The 8,870-nt window shown below is 45.7% G+C and overlaps 1 pseudogene; it reads left to right on the top strand.

The window, feature by feature from the left end:
• Window positions 1-812: 812 nt before the first annotated feature.
• On the top strand, window positions 813-3,172 carry LOC147880986 (G-type lectin S-receptor-like serine/threonine-protein kinase At2g19130 pseudogene; annotated as a pseudogene).
• Window positions 3,173-8,870: the final 5,698 nt, after the last annotated feature.

Below are 8,870 nucleotides of genomic sequence, written 5' to 3'. Positions count from 1 at the left end.
TTGCTTTCCACCAACCAGTAGTTTTTGCATCAGTTGGTCACTTGATGTGTAGTTACTGTGTGATTCTTACCATTAAACCAACATTCAGAGTCATCATGCCCATATTTGGTGCAAGTTATGGCACAATGGCAAGTCCTTTACCAAGTTGACACTTAAAGATCTCAATGGTGAGTCACGAGGATATGGAGCACTCCTAGCCAAAAATCACTAGAAGTTCTTTGCGCCCATGGACATATTGATGACCTAGAGCTTGGCAAGCAACTCCATCTTTTAGATTGAACGCTATGGAGAATCTACTTTAATAAAATTTGTGCCTTTCCCCCCAAAAGAAAAAACGTTATTGGCACCAAGTGCGCATCTTTTTCACCCATGCATTAGGCAAAAAGCTTTATAATTATTATAAGTGGGTGGGTGATCCCTTTCCTTCGCTTGAACATGCTCGTGTCCACACTGACGCGGTTTGACCGGCAAGAGCGAGAGGCATAGTGGGTATTTGAGATTGACCTGCCGCGTAGTTGGTGGATTAACGTGTTTGACTCACGGGGCGGAAATCAGACGGCGTCGTCCTTCAGGTTGCCAAGTTTGAGGGGAATCAGGGGATAATCAGGAGAGTGAATGAGGGGAGAAGGGGCTCGATCAGGAATCGCCCACTAGATCTGTAAATCCCTGCAATTTAATAAGACCATCTCAGAGAGAATCATAAATCCCTGCCAATATCTCTGCAAAGAGTATCTCTAGACCCATTAGCAAGGGGAGCATCCAGCTCTGATTCAATGGGTCAAGGAATTACATGTTGGAATAGAGATCCTACCATGCACATCCGATCCTTCAAGCTTGCCCTCAGCTTCCTAATCATTCTGTTGCCTTGTTCTCCCATTCAGCCCGGCCTTACACAACATCTCTTGCACCCAGGCTCCTCTCTCTCCGGTAATCAGACCCAACGCTCCCCAAACGGGCGCTTTGCTGTAGGGCTGTTCTCACCGCCAGGCTCTGCCAATATCTATTTTGGAATCAGGTTCGCACAAATCTCAGATCAGCGAGTGGTCTGGATCGCCAACAGGGAGGACCCAGTAAGCAGCAATGCTTCCTGGTCTTTATCTGTCCGCGGGGAGCTGCAGCTCCTAGATGCGGGACGAATTGTGTGGTCTAGCAACACATGTGGGCTGGGAGTGGCCGCTGCGTCGTTGCAGGATACGGGCAACTTAATCTTGCGAACTGTAAACTCCACTCCTGTCTGGGAAAGTTTCCAGCATCCTTCCACCGATATATGGTTACCATATATGAGAATCAAGCTGGGGCAAAAATTACAGTCTTGGAGGAGCTCGGTCGATCCTGCAGGAGGGCTGTATGATCTCGAAATGCATTCATCTGCTGGGGATTTTATCTTGGTGTGGAATAAATCTCGGCAATACTGGAGCAGTGGGCGGTGGACTGGGCAGAACTTCCAAAGCCTTCCGGAGATGGTGAATGGTACCATATATGACTACGACTTTGATGCCACAACTGGATTCCAGTATTATCCCGCTCCGAATTGTAGTACTTCCACGACCTATGAAATGTCCTTCATGTGGATTCGAGTAGATGGAAGGATAGAAAGTATGTATTGGGATGAGGTGAACGGCGAGTGGACGAGTTTCTGGTTTCAGCCTCCGGACCAATGTTCAGTGTACGACCTTTGTGGCCCCAACAGCGTATGCAATGGCAACCATTCTCCTCCCTGTGATTGCCTGCCAGGTTACAAACCCGTCCATGCTCAGGAGTGGTTGGCACAGACATGGTCAAGTGGATGTCAGATTGCATCCCCCCTCATTTGCAACGAAAACGGCACGGATGACGAATTCCTCATCCAAAATCAGATGTCTTCCGATGCGTCCTTCTCTGTCCGCTTGGCGACTTTGGATGAATGCACGAGGGTTTGCCTACAGAACTGCTCATGTGTGGCTTTCACATATCAAGTGGACACCGGGAACTGCTCTTTTGTTTGGGAAGTTGTACGAAACGGTCAGACGGGCGTCGACATCCAGGATCCAGTACTATTTTACCTAAGAGTCCGTTCTCCGCAACGGTCGACAAGAAAATGGATACAAGCAATCTTCGGAGTATCGTCTGGCGCCTTGCTTCTCCTTGCCGTTGCTGCTTTCAGCTTCATCAGATATCTCACTTTACGCTCTCCAATCGGACGGCTTTCTCCTTCAACGTTGGCAGTGTTCACCTATCGGGATCTGCAGTCAATCACCAAGAATTTCAAGGAGAAGATAGGAAGCGGTGGATTCGGAGCGGTCTTCAAAGGTGTTTTGCGGGATGGTACGCAAGGGCCGTGAAGAGACTGGAGCGGCTGAAGCATGGAGAGAAGCAATTCCATGCTGAGGTGCGTAGCATTGGAGTGATTCAACACATAAACTTGGTAAGACTGATCGGTTGCTCCTGGGAGCGCTCGCATCGTCTGTTGGTGTACGAGTACGTGGCGAAGGGGTCCTTGGATTCCCTTCTCTTCGTCAAAAAACCCGAGGCCGTGCTCGACTGGAACAAGCGCTTCAACATTGCCGTGGGCATTGCCCGCGCCGTCACGTATTTACACGAGGGGTGCAGGCAGTGTATCTTGCATCTGGACATCAAGCCAGAGAACATACTAGTGGACGAGAAGTTCTGCCCGAAGCTGTCGGATTTTGGGATGGCAAAGCTGATGGGACGAGAGTTCAGCAGGGTGGTGACGACGGTGAGGGGGACGAGGGGGTATTTGGCACCGGAGTGGCTGGAGGGGGGGGCGATAACAGCGAAAGCGGATGTATACAGCTATGGGATGATGCTACTGGAGCTGATAAGCGGGAGGAGGAACATAGACACAGAGGTGGAGGATTTGGACAAGGTATTCTTTCCATTGTGGGCAGCGAAGCAAGTAAGGGAGGGGGTGGTGATGAGGCTGGTGGACGAGAGGCTGCTGCTGCATGGAGAATTAGAAGAGGGTGTGGACGAGGAGCAGCTGAGGAGGGTGGCGCACGCAGCCTTGTGGTGTATCCAAGACATAGAACATCTGCGCCCCTCCATGAGCAAGGTTTTGCACATCCTCGAGGGCCAGTGGAACACCCTCCCCCCTCCCTTTGCCTTCCTCCCTCCTCTCCCTCAATCTCTCGAGTTGCTCCTCACACCCCTCCAAACTTAAACCCTCACGGATTCAAAGCCCCAGGCCGACTTTCTCTCTCGGGAGAAAACTTCTCCAGTGGAATATGGCGAGTGGCTGTCGCTAGCTAGACTTCGAGCTCCCGATTGAAAAGTCTACTCTAGGTGGACGGCCCGAGGGAGTGTTTAGGACACTAGCCGTGGGTGAAATTTTAAACTCTGAGAGGTGACTTTAGTGGAGTTACTTTAATTGTGGGTGGGTTCAGAGAAGAGAGGCTAAATTCCTTCTCGAATGGCCTCGACACTTTATCTTTATAGACTATGGTCGCCCATGGTGCCTGGTGGGTCAGTCATATGTAAATATAGCATGTGGGTTCAAGAGAAAGAGTAGCAAAAAATAATAAAATTTTACAAAAATATACTTACATAATGGATTCTGATTGGGGTATTAAAAAAAAGATAAGCTTGTATAGCAAAATGGGTCATTTTAAAGCTCACCATTTACACATAAGCGGTTTTACTAATACCCCTTGAATGCAAATGATATATATGGTTTTCAAGTAGTGAACCCCTCGAGCATGGCGCATTGAATGCATCTGGGCCATGCATCCGCAATCTTGCCCATCCATGATCCATGGGAGATTCATTGTCGGGTAGTCTACAAACACCCTCATAGTTCTCGCATCAAGTGTCACATGCATCCTTTTCTTCCCTTCTATGCGGTCACGACGTAGAAAAAAAGTGATTGTTTGACTCTTGGGAAAAAAAGAAGGAAAAAACTGATTATCATGTGCACTCAATAGAATATAAATATATTGAAAGCATGTTTTTAATATAAATATATATGTACAAAGGAGTATTATAGAATGAAATTTTTATTTCCTTGTAAGAACAATGGTAGGAAATCACTATATACCATTACTATATTCTTCTTTCAAAAAAATAGCTAATCACTAATGAACACTAGCTTTTCCTCCTCACTATTTGGTGCAAGATTTATCTCTCTAGTTTGTTGTAATTTCATAGCATGTGGTTACAAGGCAATGCCCTTTGGGTTATGCACTACACTTAGGACCCTCCTCAACAAATTCTTGCAAGTATTCCTAGATCACCTTGGATGGGCTCAAATTTAAAAAAACAAGTCTTGCAAATGTTGATTTTTGGTAACATATTACATATAGTGTTGTCTTCGGCCACACCATGTCAAGGCATAGCCTTGCCGGCTTCATCAGCTTCTTATCATCGTTGAAGCATTGTTGTAGCTATTGATTTTCCTCAATTTCTTTTTTACAGGTTTTTTCAACCCTCAATGAACCATGCTATTAAATATTGATCATCTAGTGTGGATTACTCTTCATTCTACTTAGATATATTCTACTTTTTTCCTTCCATCCTTATTTGAATTTGTCAAGTGTAGAATCTCAAGTTGAGATACAAAAATATGCTAATTACGCTAAAGAAAGGATAGAAGAGTCCATAAAAGATTGATTAATGACAAGGCAATTTTTTTGCAAGGAACATGGCCCCTCAAGCAAGAGCTTACCACATCAACTACCAAATTAGATAGAATAAAAAGAACACGATTGAAAGTAGCCTATATGAATACCAATATAGATGCAATTAGGTGTTACTAGCCTTCTCTTACCCCCCCCCTACTCTACCCGTGCTCCTACTCTTGGTTGGGCTGAACTCCATGGCCAAGTCTAGGGGATGAGATCTCAGTTTGGAGCCTCTAAGAAGACGAGCTTATTTAGAACGAATCATAGAAGGTCTCGCTCTGGTCGCCTTTCACCCTCAACTAATCTAGGAGTTTTGCTAGGCTGCTTCTCTTAATTCATTTTTCCATAGGCAAAGAAATGATTACAACTTTTAGAAGTTTACTTGGATCACTTTGAAGTGAAACACAATTGGGTCAACGTTTGCTTGGGTGTAGCCAATCACAAAACTATTTTCCGGGCCATTTTGGGACCGCAATGCAACATGCTCCTAGGTGATATTTTAAATTTTGTGTGGACCCGTGCTCTCACCAAAAATTTTCTCGACATCATGATGCTGCATTGGCATAATAATGAGACGCAATCTATTTATTCTGAACACTACAGAGCTCAACACATGGCAGCTCTACACTACATCATGCTTCTCTACACTGGTTCGTGTAGTGCAGTCTCTGGCTTGACCATCTATCATCACGTAGCCTTTTGCTGCACCTTTGCCACCTGTCACTAGGTAGCACATCCATGCTAATCATGAAAATTTAAGGTTCGCTTGGAGAGACCACCGTGTTGGTTCTTGGTGTAATAATGAGACACAATCTATCACTCTGAACACCACCGCAGTGCAGTCTCTGGCCTAACCACCTGTCATTGTGCAGCCTTTTGTCGTAGCTTTGCCACCTATCACTAGGCAGTGTGCCCATGCAGATCATGAAAATTCAAGGTTGGCTTGGAGAGACCACCACACTAGTTCTTGGCGTAATAATGCGATGCAATCTATCATTCTGAACATCGTCGCCGCCATGTAGTCTTTGGCCTGACAACCTGTCATCACCCAAAATTCAAGGTTGGCTTGGAGCAACCACCACGCTGGTTCTTGGAGTTATGGCTCCGTTACCTATTTTTACGTATTACAGGAGGAGATCTATGATGACCACTGCACTGGCAAATAGAAGAAGATCTATGACAACCACCGCACTAGCAAACAAAAGGAGATCTATGATAACCACTGCACTTGTTCTTGGAGTTATATTATATATTCATGTACCAAGGAAAATGTATTTCCTTCTGCAACCAAGGAAAATGCAATTGACAATATGGCCCTTGAGGGGCCCCCCTTAGGGGCAAGGGCCATATCGACATGCCATATCTATCCAGTGGCATCCTAGATATTGTATAATGCATGTCGATATGGCCCTTGCCCCTAGAGGGAATCCCTCAAGGGCCATATCGATTTTGTATTATGCATGTCGATATGGCCCTTGCCCCTAGAGGGAATCCCTCAAGGGACATATCATCATCTAGGGGGAACCCATACAACACAACGATATAGAGGCCCTCTGTGACCATGTCATCCAATGTGGTGACATGCAGATATGGGGGGAATCCACCATGGGAATGAAGGGTGTCCACTAGAGCCAACATTTCCAATCTAGGTGAGTGCAACGCAATCACCTTATACGAGAAGGAAGATAACATTGGGATCACGTTGTATCGAGGGGTGGTAGTAGTTACAATAATAAGCATGCTCAAGATGAGTTGGTCAACAGTGGAGTGGATGAGCATGTTGTATCAAGGGGTGGTACTAGTTCATGGTGAGGATGAGTTAGTGAGCAGTGGAGTGGATGAACACGTTGTATCAAGGGGTGACCAGTAGTAGTTATAATAATAGGCATGGTAGTACTTACAATAATAGGCATGGTTAAGATGAGTTGGTGAGCAGTGGTGCAGATGACCAAGGGAGCAGATGAGTGATGAGAGTTGGAGGGGGGAGCATAGAGCAAAGTAGAGCAAAGGCAAAGAGCTAGAGGAGGGTCTGTGTAGCAAAGTAGCAGAGCATGAGGAGTATAGTATTAGAGCAGGGGCAGATGAGAGCAATGTAGTAAAATGCCCAATGCCACATATCTTATATATTATAAAGTTCGAGCCACCGTGATGCTCGGAGACCCGGTGTTTCATCCATATTAATTACAAGCCATTGCGATGGAATATTAGGCACCACCCCAAATAGGTAATGCCAATTAATTACAACGTGGTTGGTAATCATGAAGCAGACGCCCAGTGGTGGTAACTGCCAGGTGAGTGATTGCAGGCCACTACGGTGTGGCTGGTAATTAACTGCCAACCCAATGGAATCTTAGCCACGGTAGTGTTAGCAGCCATAGCCACGGAGCACGGTGACGAATCCAGCCATATGGGTTTTGAGTCACAAATGGATCAACATCAACCTAGTCCTACAGGTTTTGAGCCTCAAATGGCTTAAGACAAAGGTAAGTGTTGGGACCATCCAAATTGGCAATGATAACACAAGAGACAGTTGGATCCCATGTATGGATAACACAAGAGCGAAGATGAGAGGAAGTCGAGAGAATGCCTTGGTGCCATAGGGGCCCAAGTGGTTGTAACAAAGAAAGACAAGAGAGAGTGGCGTAAGGAAAAGGTTTGGCCCTCCCTTCAAAAGGTGACTTGTATAAAAGGCCAAATCGTTGGCTTTGCTCTTCATTGTATGCACAAGTTTGGAATACAAGCTCCCTCTTTTCTTTCAGTGTTCTCTTGTTCCTGCCACTCCATCCCCCTTCACTCTCCTCTTCCCTTCTCCTTCTCCCTCCCTTCTCCCCTCTCCCCCTTCCCTCTTTCTCTCATCGAGACACATTGCAACAATCTAGGAGCCGCTTTAGTAACACTTACTAACGGCTCGCACCTTGCATTACTCTCACAAGGAGTAGCTTGGAGTGGAGGCTTCATCGGAATTCCTTCAAGATCCCCATGACACATGAGTCACTATTGAGACTACACATCTTTGGCACCATTGTCGAGAAGTTCAAGGTATGCTTTTGCATTGCACTCGGCTTCTCTCTTCATTTACCCATTGCTCACTGTTTTAGGATTATCTTAGATCTTTGATAGTGGAGTTGTAGAAGAGGAATGAGTGAAGAAGTGTGTGTTTGGACGGAAAAAATATGAAAACTGTCATTTTCTATTGGACATGATTTTTTGATCATGTGAGCTTGTTTTTTATGTTTGTTAGTGTTTTGAATTGATAGGAAGGTAGTTTAGAGGATTGCTAAGGTGTGTGTGATAGAAAACACCCAAAAATGAAGATGGAAGCTCAAAGTCGAAGTGGGTTTTGAGTGTTGACAGTCCCACATGTAGAAATCTCTCATTCATGCACCAAAAGTTGATGTTTTTTGCTCTTTTTGGCTTGGTGTAGGTAGTTTAGGCTATGTATAGCACCCACAAACACTCAAAGCTAGAACCAAAACTAAGAAATCACCAAACAGAGGTTGACAAAATTCATGTTCTCAAACATCTCCTATCCCCACAGGTCATCACCTTAGCGATATCCCCATGACCCATCGCCTTAGCGCCACCCCCACGGTCAAACATGTACTGACTTGATGGCTTAGATCCTATCCCCATGACCTGACAACTATCCGTCGTCTCACCCTCCACCTTAATTAATACATGCCAGAATTGGTTATCCTGTCGATCTGATAGGCCTTGACCCATGGCCTTGAGCCTATGCTCACGACCCATCGCCTTACTATCAACCCTATGACCTTTGCCATACTCCCATCCCTCCGAGGAAGGTAACCTATCGAACGTCACTTTAAAGTCTATTCCTATGCCTATCAGCTTATAGATAGCCCCTCGACTATCATCGTACTCACATCCCTCCAACTCGATCATCTCCCCTCCCATTGCTTTAGTGCTAACCCCACGACCATGGGCATACTATCCTCACCCCAACCCACCGACACATGTCAACAATCTATTCCTACACCTGTTGCTATAGGTCTATCCCTATGCCCATCGCCTTACAGCTAACCCTATGACTGTGGGGATACCTCTTGGAATAGACCCACTACCAAAAATTATAAGACTAAATTTGAGGCAAAGTGTACCTCTCCTGACATTTTATACATGCACTTGATGTCTGGACCAATGTTGTCCAAGGAACCCGAGCCCGAGGATAGTGTTTTGAACTACGCTTAGCCCTCTTTTTGCCCTATTTTGGGATTGGCTCCAACCAGGAGCTCC

This window comes from Dipteris shenzhenensis, chromosome 31 (assembly GCF_047967505.1).
Source record: "Dipteris shenzhenensis isolate YYH24624 ecotype China chromosome 31, Dip_SZ_1.0, whole genome shotgun sequence".
NCBI lineage: Eukaryota > Viridiplantae > Streptophyta > Polypodiopsida > Gleicheniales > Dipteridaceae > Dipteris > Dipteris shenzhenensis.
The sequence above is the reverse complement of the archived record's forward strand: the minus strand, read 5'-3'. Positions and strand labels throughout refer to the sequence as shown.